The sequence below is a fragment of the Monodon monoceros genome, unplaced genomic scaffold (assembly GCF_005190385.1).
Source record: "Monodon monoceros isolate NGI ecotype Baffin Bay Population unplaced genomic scaffold, NGI_Narwhal_1 Super_Scaffold_8, whole genome shotgun sequence".
NCBI lineage: Eukaryota > Metazoa > Chordata > Mammalia > Artiodactyla > Monodontidae > Monodon > Monodon monoceros.
The window spans coordinates 57930882-57945413 of NW_021703785.1; positions in this window are offsets into that span (position 1 = coordinate 57930882).

Here is a 14532-nt window from a genome sequence, read left to right on the forward strand (position 1 = left end):
CAACAACAGTCTAATTCGAGAAACCTTGAGGCATAATGTAAATATTTACCCTAAGGTTTACTTTAAAAATATTGCAGTATAGGGATTTCACGTAGTGAAACCATACAGAAAGCTTCCTAAAAATTCCCTTTGCACCTCTTTCCTTCTTGCCAGTTTCGTACTCAGGACAACTGGGAAAATCTCTCTCTTGTTCTGCGAAGATTGTACTTCTGGGTGGCTCTCCCATCCTGTGCTCTCCCACACCACACACTGGTCTCCTCTGGAATGTGTACTCTCTAGCTCAGGCGGGTTTTCTTGTGAGCATACGCTCCCCTTGCTCCAGAATTCTGGTGAATGGAAATTTCAAATCAGTATGAAAGTTTTGCTCTTATTTACACTTTGATCTTGGCTGAGACATGCTTGTTGTTACATTGATATAATGTGTTGAGTCAAGTCCTCTAAGACCCTGCAAACCAGATCAATGTGCTTTCATTCTTTCATTAAGTCGGTGGGGCCACTAAGAGGGGAGGTGTACAGTTATAGTTACAGTATATACCAGACGGTGGGCCCAAAGCATCACTCCTCCCTTCCCCTCTCGGTCTCTCCTTAGAAATTATGTTGTATAAAGCAGCCTGCTTCCAGAAGGCTGTATGAAGGTGGTAGATTTAGATGTAAATGGCCCTGACTGAATGTGGCAGCTCTGAATAGGGCGGTGCCAGTGGGGACTTATTTCCTTTTAAGTCTGTGTGTGACTTTTACCCCAGATCATTCTTTGAGTTACTGCCAGAGCAGGACATATGGCTGTGGGTCAAGGGGAGAGGCAAACAACTAAGGCTACTTAATATATCTTTATCTTTTACACAAGTTTGCTATAAAATTTATAGAAGCATCTGTATTAGGGTTCTCCAAAGAAACAGGATGTGTGTGTGTGTGTGTGTGTGTATAGAATATATATATATATATTTGGCTTATGTGATTGTGGAGGCTTACAGGTCCCAAGATCTGGAAGATGAGCTTGCAAACTGGGGACCCAGGAGTGCCGGTGATGGAGTTTTAGTCTGAAGGCTGGCAGGCTTGAGATGATGTTTCATTTCAAGTCTGGAGAGAGGAAAAAACTGATATCTCAGCTTGAAGGCAGTCAGGCAGAAGGAATTCTCTCTTACTCATCCCTTTTGTTCTATTCTGTCCTTCAACTAGTTGGACGGGGCCTACCCACAGTAGTGAGTGCAATCTGCTTTACTCAGTCTACCCATTCAAATGTTAATCTCATCCAGAAACACCGACACAGACACATTCAGAATAATGTTTGATCAAATATCTGGGCACTCTGTGGCCCGCCGAGTCAAGTTGACACATAATTTTTTCCATCACAGTATCCACAAGATTGTAGGAATATGTAATTTACAATTCAATTTCCATTCATATGTATGGGTATTACTTGATGGATATGATCATACTTTTAGACTTCAGTAAAAGGAAAGGCATGGGAAAGTTGTAATAAAGTTATCTATTTCACATGATTTTCTTGAAGAGTTATATTGATCCATAGATCTTTCCTCCACTTCATTTAACAATTTAGAGTATATACTTTATATTGCTGTCCTGACATCAGGAAATGATAAGAGAGTTCTTTCTCTGTTCTATGAAAAGATGACGCTCTTTTCTCTATAGAAGATGCTTATATCCACTCCATAAAGTCTCTAAATGGTTTACCCACCTCAAAAGTAACAGTCAGACCAGAGTTTCTGCGTGAACCATAGCTTAAAGAAATCCTGTGGGTTTTTTTTTTCTTTTTCCATTCTCTTCATCTAACTTGGATTGTCTCAGAGAAGCCTGCTTGAGCTGACTCACCTCCATATTATGCCTTCTGGGTTTTGTATTGTCAGCTTTCTTCATCTGAGAATTTGACTGAGAGACAAGTCTGTCAAAAGATTACAGCTTGATCCACTTGGTGGAGTTATTTGGGCCACAGTGCAGGGAAATACCTGTTGGGTGGGATAGGCTTTCTGGGTGAGGGGCTCTTTCTTTCAGAGGTGGCTTATGCCAGAGGGGTGAAAATATAGCTCCTAACTTCTTAATCCAATTAACTGGGAGGCAAAATATGCTGTAGTGGTGTCATTTCTGTGGTAAACCTTCTCAGAGGTCTTTGGACCAGTAACTGGCCCAGAAGAAAGACTAAAGAGAAAGACTGGCTTTACTTGAAGTCTATGGTCTTTCTTACTGCTGTTCTTTGTACCTTCAAACCAGACTCCCTCCTTGGTCACCCAATCCCTCTCCCACCCATGTCATTTCCTTGGTGTGGTTTGCTGCTGGTACAAGGGTGCCCACCTTGTTCCAGACCTTCTCCTGGACTGTTCTTTATGCCCAACCAACTAATATCTCAAACTTGACCTTTGTCTTTTCTTTCCAGCTTTGTGCTTGCCCCTTTGGGTTGATGAGATTTTCAGTTTCTTCCACTCCCGACTCGTTTCTAACTCTTCTTATTTCTAGGCCCTTGAAATAAATACTTTTTCCAACCCCACTCTGGACTCTGGGGCCTCATCCTGTGCTTCCTTACCCAGGCCATGGTGGGAGGGGTCAAGGAAGAGAAATCCGACAAATACTCTATGAGGTCCAATTTTCAAAAATCCTGCACTTAACCATAGCAACTTTAGAAGTAGCAAGCTCATTTAATGGTGATTTGGATTAACTTTATGTATCAAACAAACAAAAATAAATATATATATAATGATTTCATTCCAAGATTATTTTCTTTCCAGGCTTGTCCTTGCTCAGATCGGAATTTTACTCCTCTAGGACGTTAATAGTAAATCACCAAGGGAAATGTAAACTCTGCCACTAATAAACAGCCTCTAACATGGATGGGATAGAGGGCTAAGCCAAAGGGAGAAAAATAGGAAATTTGAGAAATATCAGTTTTGGAATGGATAAGTTTTAGATAATATATCTATCTAGTAAGTTCCCAGCATTTTAAGGGGCAACAGGAGTTTGATGACGAAAGAATTAGGTGATTAAAACGTACAGGAAGGCCAATCCTAGTAATTAGCCATAGTTAGGTATCACAGTGTCACTTTGCTCAGGGACTCAAGCAAAAAGTCTGTTTTCAAAACTTTTCTAAATGATAAAACTTTGTTATAATTGAGTAAAATTTTTCTACTGCAAGAACACTCTTTGTCAGAAGGAATTAAGAATTAATTGTCCTCATATAATTGGACTCGGTTTTTCTCATTAACAGTAAAAATTGGTGGCAGCTTGCATTGTTTTTACCCTGGGGCTTACTGGTCATAAAGCACTCTAGAAACAGATTAATTTGTAGAGCTTATTCTGACAAGAAGTAAATACAAAGGTAAAGTATAGTTTGTATAGTACTATTATCATGGCAGTCTTGGGCATAATTTATATATAAAGAAAATAAAAGAGCAAACATACTTTCAAGCTGATTGCCTGTAAAGAACTTAATTGAAAACAGTTTTCTCCTTTTAAAAAGTGATTTATTTTAAATGTGCTTTTAAAAACAAAGGTCTTATTGATAACCATTTTAAGTATATTATCTCAATGTGGGATTTAAGTAAAAGGTCAAATCTTGTAGAAGTATTTTTGGTATGACTCAGTTCTGATCACAGACAGACTTTATCAAGAAAATGAAATTAGTTAACATTTTCAGGCTTGAGTACTTGTTTAAAGAGGCAGCAACTTTTTTTTTTCTTCCCACAGATAAAGAGTTCAAGGAGAGAACTTTGAATAAGAAACATGGGAGGGGCTTCCCTGGTGGCGCAGTGGTTGAGGGTCCGCCTGCTGATGCAGGGGGCACGGTTCGTGCCCCGGTCTGGGAGGATCCCACATGCCGAAGAGCAATGGGAGAGGCAACAACGGTAAGAGGCCCACGTACCGCAAAAAAAAAAAAAAAAAAAAAAAAAGAAACATGGGAAATGAAAAATTCAAAAACCTGTTGTGTACATGTTCTTTAAACAAGTTAACACTATATAAGAGGGGAAAAGCACTGGCTATGCTACACTAGAAGAAGGAACTTAATTCACACCTGTAATTTTTACAATGTGGACAGATGAATCTCAGATCTTTTGTGCTTGAAATTATTTATTCAACTTGTTCAACTAAAGGGCCTACATTTCATATCAGAAAAGCTACTGTGGAACTTTTAATTTAAGTCCTGTCTAGGAGTTAGTCTTTCACCCACCTTGGACCCTGTCCTGAGCATCTATGACTTGCCATTTTCCTGGATCTAGTATGATTCCTACAGTTGGCCAATGAGAGTCAGGCACCCAGTCACAGTAGGTCAGGCTCCATTTGCTGATGGGCTGTGTGACTCAGTGCCCACAGACGTTTGGTCATTTAGCTCCTTTCCCACGGAATAAGCCCCAACCATTCAAATAATTAACCTTAGGTAGTCTAGAGATTCATCAGAAGTAGGGAAAGAAGGACCTTTTCACTTTCCTTCTCAGTCCTGCTTGCTCTCCCCAGCTTTGTGAGTGACACCTGAAGTGTGTACTTAGCAAAGAGCAAGTGGGACTCAGGTCCCTAGAAAGCACTGCTTGGTAAAAGCTCTGAGCATCCTAAAGTATCAAGCAACAAGGATCTGTTATTCCCTAATTTTCCCTGATGGGGAAACCTCTTTAACATTGAACTTCATTTTCTTTACCCCCATTTCCTGCTCTTGAAGTGGCGAAAAGGAAGGCTTCCTCTAGGAGTCTGAGGGGACCACTGCTCAGGCGACTAAGCCCTCCAAGCCTCCCTTCTGTTTGCACCCCTAATAACCTCTGATTAGATATGAGAGATACTGCCAGGATCTTCCTGCATTTCCATCTTAAGCTCTGGCAAACAAATGCCAAATCTTGGCTCTTTTCCATTTAAAATAATCCTTCCTCTTTGCTGTGTGCATTGGGGTTAGAAATACTGACTTAAGTTGTGCCAGGCTTGCTTCCAGCTTGCCTGTTCTCCATCACCCCCTTCTTCCTTGCTAACAGAACCCGATTTTGTTCATTATTGGCAGCAACATGCCCTATCCCGGGCAGTGGATCTTGACTGGTCTAAGCCAATTGGGATATCTTTCCCAGTCTCCCTTGCAGGTAGGGATGGCTGAGTAACCTAGTTCTGACCAGTAAGACTTAAGCAGCCTAAGTCCACTGGGAAGAAGTGAGTGGGGAGGGGCAAGAGAAGGCAGATTCCTGGGGAAAGTTTTTGTGCTCCTGATAGAAGAGTACAGAAACTGCTGGACTTTTTGCCCCTTTATCTTGGCTTGTCTGCAAATGTATTGCTTGGAGCTGGTGCAGCCATTTTGTGACCATGAAGTATAAGCTTGACTCTGTTATGTGAGAACAATAAACCTACACCCACATAAGCTACTGTCATTCCTTCCACTACTGGGTACAGAATTTTTAATTGACACACACCAAAATGGAGATGTGCAAGGAAAATATAGTTTCTTTAATTTTTTTGTAACTGATTTCATTTTCTTCTCCAGCCTTCACGTTGGAAATGATGGTGGTGGAGGTAGTAGTAGATACTGACATTTATTAATTAATGATAATTTAATTTATTTGGGTAAATGACCCAGTTGTTTGATTTTTCTTCCACTAACCCTATACCTCTCCAAGATGATATTTGGAGAAAATGGGCAGGGTTTCTTAAGCAGTGGCATGCTCTAGCTGGCTTGCACTGGCTTACCAGAACTGATTGTTAAATCCTGGGGAATTTTGTAAGTCAGTTTTTAAATACAGTCTTTATTAATAACTAAGTTATACAAACTTACAATTAAAGAAATAATACTGACAAGAAAGGTAATACTCAAAACTCATCACTTCCTAATTATTTGACTATATTTTACTGTTATCTATGTTACTGAAGTTATGTCTCTTGTATCTGTAAGTGGAAATACTATAAAATTGTATGCTTCTATGAACCTCATCTCTTCCCAACTCTAAGTTCAATGGTGCAAAGGTGAAATCTTCCTTGGTGGCAGTATTTACACCAAGAAAATCTCTAAATGCTACAAACCAGGGCTTTTCCTCTCTGGAGAGTCTGTTGTTAAACATATATTGGAGCACCACTGGTATTAAGTGACCTCAAGGTCTATGCAGAGACTTAGGCCCTTCTGCTGCCTTCAGTTCTCCACACCAGTGTCACTTCTCTGCAGGTCGCTGACCATCTGCTGGTATCTGCTTCTGATGAACCTGGGCCTCTCTCTTATTCTGGTTGGGCCCTGGTGGTTGGTCTTCCCTAGATGACCTGACCCACCTCATCTCTTGTTGACACTGTACGCACTCCTGTGGTCTGTTGGGATTCTCACTTATTTCCAGACTGGGTGGTTTTTTCTGTGGGCCTCGGCTATAGGATCTTTTCACTTTTGCCCTGGCAACCTCCTTGGAAATCCCCAGGAAGCCCTCCATGGGGCACATGGGAATTTCTGGATCCCTTCCATGTCACAAGGGAGCTGAGGAAGACCTTGGGGTGCTACCTCAGACCTTCCTCTCATCATACCATTTTCCCTCCTGGGAGACACCTCCATACTGGTGAGGAAGTTATTCTGGGATGAGGTTTCTTCTTGGAGTCCCAACAGGAAACGGGGTCAGAAACCCCTCTACTTTTGACTTTCCCCTCAACTTTTACCTAACAACCTCTTACTTTGAGAGTTAGGCCCAAGGCAAAGAAACCATGCCTTACCTGTCTCCCTGCTTATGTCTCTTATTTTGAAGTCACCATTCAGTGGAAAGTTTAATTTCCCCTTCTGTTTGGTAGGAAATATTTCTAAGTTATGTCCTTTCTGCAGGAGGAGTTGCTTTTCCCCTTTCTCTGAGGGCATAATGGTGGAAAGGCTGTAGAAAACCTGATTTATAGGAGAGAATGAATTAAAAATACAACTTAACGTATATAAAAAATGATCCCCATCGTGCTTATCCATATGAGTCGTCTTGCCCAAACTTTCACTCCTCAGAACTCTGTTAACTACTCCAAGGTGCCCCAAATCTGAGAGTAAGGAGGAATAACTGACAGACATTTGTCATTGAAAAAGCACCAAAAAAGAATGAGTAGTTGCATTATCCTTTATGTATCAGTACTTAAAAAGAGATCTTTTGTAATTAATAAAATCTTTGAATCTTTTTGGGTACTAGAAATAAAAGTGGGTGTAAAAATAATAAAATGGGCTTTAAGATGTTAAAATATACTGTTGCAGGGGCAAATTAGGAACAAGGCAAAGACTATTGCCAATGCTTTGCTACTCCCACTTGCAACAATTCTTTCAATGCCCCTGGCATGTCTATGACTTCAATTGAGTCCCAGCCATCTGTCAAGCAATGTCTCCCTTTATTGTTTTTTTTAAAAAATTTATTTATTTTTATTTTTGGCTGTGTTGGGTCTTCGTTGCTGCATGCAGGCTTTCTCTAGTTGCGGCGAGCGGGAGCTACTTTTTGTTGCCGTGCGCGGGCTTCTCATCGCGGTGGCTTCTCTTGTTGCGGAGCACGGGCTCTAGGCGTGCGGGCTTCAGTGGTTGCAGCACGCAGGCTCAGTATTTGTGGCTCATGGGCTCTAGAGCACAGGCTCAGTAGTTGTGGTGCACGGGCTTAGTTGCTCCGCGGCATGTGGGATCTTCCCGGACCAGGGCTCGAACCCGTGTCCCCTGCATTGGCAGGCGGATTCCTAACCACTGCGCCAACAGGGAAGCCCCCTTTATTGTTAATAGTTTAAGGTGTCACCACCTCCTTAATTGCATTTAAAAGCTTAAATATGCTCTTATTCTTTCTGGTCATAAATAACAATTCATGTTCGTTTTAGAAAATACAGATAAACATAAAAGTCATTGTCTAGAGACAACCACCATTATTAATACCTTGGTGTACATCCTTCATTAATCCTTCTTCTACAAATTACCTTAAATGGCTGCACAGGATAGGTCACGTTCATTTTTATCAGTTATAAATAAGAACTTATTTGTGGTCTAACAATAACTTCAAAACCATTAACTGACATTCAGAACCTATTGAAAAGTCATGGGGAAGATATCCTTGTTGGGGAGATCTTCCTGGTGTACCTTAAGTCACTCTATGCCTTTGTCATTTTGCTTCTCAAACTCCGAAGTCTTTTCCCCCTCTTTTACATTGATCAAAATCCTCCCTGTCTTTCAGGGTCCCTTGAAGTTCTACCTGTTTAACCTCCTTCAACTATCCTGCTCATGGTATTCTTCCCTTTCCACGGATCCCTTATTACATGTGTTGTTCATTTCGTACTCATTTGTACATTTTCTCAAATTATTGCCAAACTGTTTAATGTCTTGTAGAAGTGTTTAGGGCCAGAAAGCACTTTCATGATCACCCAGTTTATTTAAAAGAGATCTTGTTATTACAGAGATCTTGTTATTACAAAGATTCTGTAGCTGGGATTAAATCCCTGTTCCCCTGACTCCCAATCTGGCTTTCCATGATCTCAGATTGCACCTCTTCATTGACTAAGCTAGCTAATAAGCCTTAAATGCTAGGAGCTACTATTAGCACATTCTCCATTTTAGGGATGAGGAAATTGACGTGCAGCTAAGTCGAGTAATTCAACTCAAGGTCAAAGAGTTTGTAATAGGGTGGAAACCGACTGCACCCAGACCACTGACTGCAGGATTCCTGCTATTAATCCCACTTGGTATTACCTCCTGGCTGTGCTGTCACTTCAGAAAGGAGAGTTGGATGAGAACTGAAGACTGGGTTTGACAAATAGGAAATTTTTTACCTTTGCCTGGGAAAAAGTTAGATTAGATTAGATTAGTTAGATTCTAACTCATGGGGGCTCAATTACAAGAAGTTGAGGAATGAATGGGAGGTGAGGTGGCTGAGGGCCTGAGGACCACAGATAGGCTTGGTGGTGAATGCAAGGGCGTACAGGGCGATGGTTTGAGGAGTAGGTGGAATTTAGGGAAGGCTGGCGTTCTTGATTGATTGGTTGGATGGAAAAAGCTCAGTAACTGATGAAACATCCTAGAAGAGGAAAACAAGGATGGGGTCAAGATGCAGGAGTGACTGGCCCTGGAAAGGAGTAGGATACTTTTCTTTTTGGACAAGAAAGCCGTGGGGAAGATGAGTGGAAATAAAACCTGAAAGGTGGAAGGCATGGAAGTTGTGGATAACTGTTTTGTTTGGAAGTTAGGGGCTGGGGTTGGGGTAGGGGACTCAAAGAACACGGAGCAGCTTTGGAAGTGCTGCTATAGGGAAAAACAATAGAGGAATATTTAGGGCAGAGCTGAAGTTGGAGCTCTTAAATTTGTAATTTAGATAATCAACAGTGCTTTGAGATTCTCTCCTGTAGTACCAGAACACTCAGAACTGGGGAAATCAGAGAGCTGCTGGGGATTGCTGGGGAGAGGTGACAGGTCAGGACAACGGGACAAGAGAGAGGAAATGTTGATGAAGATGTTGATGTGAATGACCAAGTGTTATTGTCTGTATTGTTGATGACCAAGTGTTCAGAACTTGTTATGAGTATGTCTCATATACTTTTACATTTTTGATATGCCTAAGGACAAAGAATACACAGGCATAAATATGCTTTCACATTAAACAACAGAAGTCCACTGAATTCACTTCTCAACTCCCCCTGCAAACTTTGGTGCTGGAGAAGAGGGAAGGGAGGTCTCTATTGAAGAGTACATTTTATCACCCATAGTGGTGAGTATATGTTGATGGATGGTAAGGGGAGTGAGGATTTTTTCCAGCCACCCGTGGGACCCCTAGAATGCTGAGTCATTGTCTTCAGGATGGAGAGAGATAGCCTGTCTTTTAGTGGATGCCAGGAGTGACATAATGGTGAGAGTGCTCCTGTTACACCAAGAGCCCCAGGAAGAAGCACAGGGCGTCGTTTTTACGGGGCTAACTGGGAGTAGCCATGGTTCTTATCAGTTGCCACCTGCCGTCAGCTGTTTTCCCTCTACTTGGTCCCAACCAGTCTAACACACTTTATAAGTTCAAACCAGCACTTACATCACCGTCATAACATTGCTTACAATTGTAGGCCTAGAGGATTTTACTAATTTAATCAGTAGTCTGGTGATCAAAGGGAGAGGGTTCATAACGTGGGCATTGGGCCAAAGAAACAGTCTCACAGGGGTTTTCCTGGCCTTTTCTCTGGCCACAGGTATGGAAGGAAGAAGTGTCAGGAAGGGTTGATTCACTGGGAGAAAAGGCAGGGATTGAGGAGTTGGATGTTTGGTGAGGCAGAGGAAGAGGTTTAGTGGGAGAGGTAGCAAGGCAAGAGTACATGGATAGAGGGCAGGATCTTCAGGTTTATGTTTTAGTTGCATTCTGACGCAGGGCTGGAAAGAGAGGAGAGCATGAACTTGGGAGTCTGACCAGCATGGTTTAGAATCCCAGCCCCTGTTATCTCTCAACAGGGGTGCTATAGCCAAGCTTTTGGTTTGTTGTGAGGGTTATAGAAAACGACGTGAAGCTACTGGTATAGTGCCTGTCATTTGCCGAGTACTTGGGAAATTGGATTGGCCAAGTCATCAAGGAGAACACTGAAGTTACCCAGATGCTGGCAGGAGTCCAGGGGCGAGAAAGACCTTGGAGCCAGATGCCAAGGCCTTCAGACGCACTGGGGGAGTGGATGGAAAAGGATGGTATTACAAGATAGACGCACATGCTTCAAAGGAAGAGGCTCTCGAGGAAAGACAGAACAGCAATGGTTTGGAAAAGACAATGAAGAGTGAGGGGACAGCCTTTTTATGGGGTGGGCCTGGAGGAGTATGTCACCTCCGCATCATTCAAGGCTCTTCTACTGTTAAACCCCAAGGCCAATTCAGAGGCTCATCCTGCCTCTTATTTTTTTTCTTCTTCTTCTCTGCTTCAGGCTCCTGGGATAGAATCTACTTTTCTTTCCTTTTAGCAATTGCTAGCACTCCTTCTTTCCCTTAGGTTTCTCATCTCAAAATTAGCTGTGAAGTGGGACACATCCACCTGGTTACCCTTCTTTTGTCTTTATTGACCCTGAAGATTAGCAAATACCATTAATTTTAAAAAATTGTGGTACAACACACGTAACATAAAATTTACCGTCTTAACCATGTTTATGTGTACCGACCCGTAGCCTGAAGTACGTTCACATTGTTGTGCTACCATCACCACCATCCGTCTCCAGAGTTCTCATCTTGCGAAACTGAAGCTGTATACCCATTAAACAACAATTTCTTATTGCCCCTTCTCCCAGCCCTTGGCAAACATCATTCTACTTTCTGGCTCTGTGAATCAGCAAATACCCTTTTTGTTTTAAGGACTTCAGAGCTCTTTACTGCAAAGGAGCAAACAGAGGGGAGAGAGAACAACCGTAGGAGTCAGCCGTGGAGCTCCTGTGTGGCAGGAGCTGCACCCGTCTCCTCTCTCCAGGGTGTTCGTTGTCAGTCTGTTGTAGCTAGGGAACGTCAGGACGTGCAGTGTTGTTCCTCTCACTCCTGGGCGTGGGGTGTCCTGGCTGCCGCTGCGCTCTAGGTCCCCCCACCTCCCGCCCCTGCAGCTAGGGATACCCAGGTCTCCAGCTCTCCTCCACAGAAGGCCCATGCTTTGCCATGGATGGAAGACTCTGAATGACGACATGACCATGAATTACCCCTTTTTCTCTAGGACCTCCTTCCTTGCTGGTCTTCCTCAGGCAAAATCCGCCCAGGACCGTTACAGATGCGACAGGTTGATTTACCTGCTCGATATAGAAAAAGGGGCAAAGGTTGTGACTTAATCCAATTTACTCATTAGATTGTTCCCCACAGATGTTTTCTTTGGGAGAACACAACCACTCCTCTTCTCTACAGCAGGCATCCCTCCTTCCTGCCTCCCTTTCTTGTTCCCACTGAATCCTTTTCTCCTGCTCCCCAGCCCCCCTTCAAGCTCCTCGTCCTGGTGACCCACACTTTCCCTTAGGAAGTGCTGATCCCATCCTCTGGAGGAGGAGAGGCTGCTCTCTTGTCCCTCTTTGTATGTTACACACGTCAGCCCATCAGGCTTGTTGACAGCTATTGGAGTACCCTTCCTGGGGGAGGGGTGGGCTCTGGGTCCTTTTGCCTGCAGGAGGCTTATGGGCTCTAGAAGTGGGGAGCTCAGCAGTCCCTTCTCCCTTGGGACTGGGTGGGCTTGGCTGAGCACAACTTTGAGGAGAGCAGCTCTCAGGCTCTCCCTGAAAAGGCTGAGCAGGCCCTCTCCTGGCATTCATTTCACAGTGCATGCTGTGTTTTGTTTCTCATCACTAGGATCACTCTGTAAGAGAAGCGTGTGCGTGTGTGTGTGTGTGTGTGTAATTCTTAGAGCGGCCCTGTTGGTTGAGGCGTAAAACTGAAAACCATCACAAGCTCAGATTTGTATTCTGAAGTCAAAGCTAGCCTGATAAAGCCATCTTTTGATTCAGCCACTTCTTTGTTACAGTCAGGCACTGATATACTTTACTTCTCCTTTACTGAAGTGAAAAGGTAAAGGCAGATTAAGAATTTATGGAAAAACAAACTATCGGAGGCATTATACTCACTAGAATTCCACACATTTAATTTTGTTGTTTTTACTTTCTTGCATCAGGCCTTTTAAATCTTGGAAGGAGAGCAGATGTTTGGGATTTCTTTTTCTTTTTTCTGTTCTGTTTGGAAATAATTCCCTTAGTGTGACAGTTCAGACAAGCTGTTTGGACTGCCACTGTGGAATGCTCCAGAGGTGGGCAGGGAGGAGGCATCTCGATTCCATGATTAAGGCGTGACTGCACTGGGAGCTCCACTCAGCCATCTCCAGTGAAATACCATGAGAAGGTACAGTTGGAATTTGACCCACAAGAAATAGCCTGAGTCCTCAGGCCAAAGTCATGATTTTAGATTTGCTTAGTTGCTTAAACTTGGTTCCAGAGGCAGGCTGTGTATCCTTTGAGCAGGATTTGTGTACCTGGGATCCTCAGGTGTGCCTGGTGGCTCTAGAAGGCTGGCCTGTTAGAGCTACTGATGTCTGCTTGGGGCACCTAAGTGGAAACATTTGCTGTATCTCAAATGAGCTGGCAGAGTTTTAAATTTACTACTGTACGTTTTTGCCGAAATAATAATACCCCACGTCACATATGTGATTTCCCTTCATAGTACAGTGGTTGGGGAAAAAGCCTGTGGGGTTGGCCTCCTGGGTTTGGATACTGGTTTTGCCTTTTGGTGCCTCTGGTTTTCCATTTATGAAAGAGGGATAGTGGTACCCACTTTTTAGGATTGCTGTAAAAATGAAATGAGTTAATGCCTAAAAAGTGCTGAGGGTAGTGGTTGAGACATTGAAAATGCTCTGTAAAGCTGCTATTACCATGACATGAAAAGACACTTTAGGGATATAGCTCTTACGAAGGTTTTTCTTTGTGTGTGGGCAAGATGGTGGGACGGGCTAAGTTTGAGCTCGAGGTCTTTTAGATAGGCTGTCTTTTATCAACCTCTTCTATGTGGCATCTCTCCCCGACGTCCAACCCAGGGTATTGACTCTCGTTCCTCTCAACCCTCAGCGGCTCTCGAGAGAGGTCAACTGCCCTGAGATGTTCGTTTCCCAGGGACCTATGCATTTCAACAAAGCATAAATGGATGAATGTAATTGAGGAAGGAATTTGGGAGACTGGTTAATGACTTAGATCACTGACCAGAAGTCAGACCCTTTGAGAAAGGGGGTTTGGGAGAAGAGTGGGAGAAGTTGCCCAGAGCCATCAAGTAACACCCCAAATGCACCTTCCTGAAGTTATCTGCCCCATGCACTCGGCCAAATAGAGATTCTTTGGTTTACCATCTCCTCAGGCATGTGTACGCCTTATGTACACGCTATGTAAATTGCTTTAGATATTCAAATGGCTTTTTTTCCCTGAAAATCTAGTAGAGATCTGATTCTGAAGGCCTGGGAGTTTTGTTTGTGAAGGAAGATGAATTTTGGGATACAGTTCCTTGCAGGAGGGGTGGTTTGGGTAGGGCCTTGGGTATCTGAGGGCCAAAGAGAGGTAAAAAGGAGGTGGGTTAGGGCTCAGAAGAGAGGTGAGAGCCTGCCCAGGAGAGCACAGGATGGAATGACTATCTTTGAACAGGCCTGGGTCAGACTTCAGATCTTTCACCTAATAGCTCTGAGAGCAAGTTATTTCATTCCCTAATCATGTTTTGTTTTTTTTCTCTTTGGTGCCCTAATCAAATATCTGATGCTACAACTTAATTTCTGTGGTTTAGCATTTTATATTGCCAAAGAAGAGCAGGATTTTGGAAATCGAATCCCTTTATTTTTTGGTGTTTCACACTTTTTTCTTTCCAGTGCTAAACGTGGGTGGAGAGGTTTATTAGTTTGCTAGGGCTGCTGTAACAAAGTGCCACAAACTGGGTGGTTTAGAACAATGGAAATTTACTGTCTCACAGTTATGGAGGCCAGAATTCCTAAGTACAGATGTCAGCAGGGTTGGTTCCTTCTGAGGGCTGTTGAGGGAGAAATTTGTGCCTCTCTCTGAGCTTCTGGTGGCTGTCTTCTCCCTGTGTCTCTTCATGTTGTCTTCCCTCTATGCATGTCTGTCTCTGTGTCCAGATTTCTCACATTGGAT